The following is a 1,341-nucleotide window of genomic DNA, read 5'->3' as shown; positions in this document are numbered from 1 at the left end:
TGATGGTTTTAAAGAGTATTACACACTAGTTATTTCAACATTCTATCTAGCAGCACATGATGTTTTTGTATAGGTTCCTTTTTTTTTTTTTTTGCTTTTTAGGGCTGCACCTGGGCTAGAGGTCGAATCAAAGCTACAGCTGGCAGCCTACACCACAGCCACAGCAATTCCAGATCCAAGCTTCATCTGTGACCTACACCACAGCTCACAGCAATGCTGGATCCTTAACCCACCAAGCAAGGCCAGGGATTGATTGAATCTGCATCTTCATGGATCCTAGTCGGAATCCTTAACTGCTGAGCCACGAAGGGAACTCCAGCTTCCATTTTTTTAAAAAACAGTATGTATTCAGAAGTATTTCATATTGATGCACTATACCTAGCTGAGGTTGCAACAGTTAGGTAGATAACAAAAAACAAAGATCCAACAATTCCACTTGCTTCTTTTAGCTTACGATACCATGCTTTCAACACCAGAAAAAGGGTCCTCAGATAGTTATTCTAATGAAATACAAATTCTATTCCATAAAGCTCTAAACGAAGACAAGTTTTTCTTTTTTTTTAACTTCTGCTACAACCTGAAGTTTCATCATTTGATATGTAAATTTAGTTTTCAACAAGTGTAATCGTTCTTGAAAAACAGTAATGGAACAGTAAGATACCAGTGTTTTACTACTATACACAAAGTATAAATTTTAGCTTTAAAAAGCAACATTCAGCCTGATTCTCACTTTAAAATGAAACCACTGTCATACTAAATAAAGCATTACACACGGCACTCCAACTTTTGGAAAGCTGTGAATCTAAAGGAATGTTGCCTTGAAAAAAACATCATGGAAACCCATAAATCGCTAAAAATTCTATGAAAATTTTATCAAACTACTATCTGATCAATAAGAGTATATAGTCACATTCTTATTCCTGAAAACATAAAACAATTTAATCAGAGCCTTTCAGTATGTCTGATGCTTTTATTTGTATGGGAATTGTACTTTTATTTCATAGATGCTGGTCAGGCATATAAAAATTAAGACAATTTATAAAACCATTTGGGATTACTGCAAAAAAGCAATTATTCTTAACAGAAAAATAAAGACTCTCTAGAAAGCTTTTGTGACTTTGTTATTCATGGTTCTGTTAACAAAGCAGCACTTCCTGAAAACAGTCTTAAGTGATAAGATAAAATTACTTGACTACTTTTAAATAAAATATTCAAATTATTTTAAAACTAAATAAATTGATATTCTTAAGAAACTGAGGATATCACTATTTTTATTTTTCTCAGTATTTAATCCTGGTGTTGTGGCTGGGAAAAGAAAAATTCCCCTTGCTGCATGTGATA

Source organism: Phacochoerus africanus, chromosome 6, assembly GCF_016906955.1.
Source record: "Phacochoerus africanus isolate WHEZ1 chromosome 6, ROS_Pafr_v1, whole genome shotgun sequence".
Lineage (NCBI taxonomy): Eukaryota > Metazoa > Chordata > Mammalia > Artiodactyla > Suidae > Phacochoerus > Phacochoerus africanus.
Note: the sequence above shows the minus strand (reverse complement) of the source record.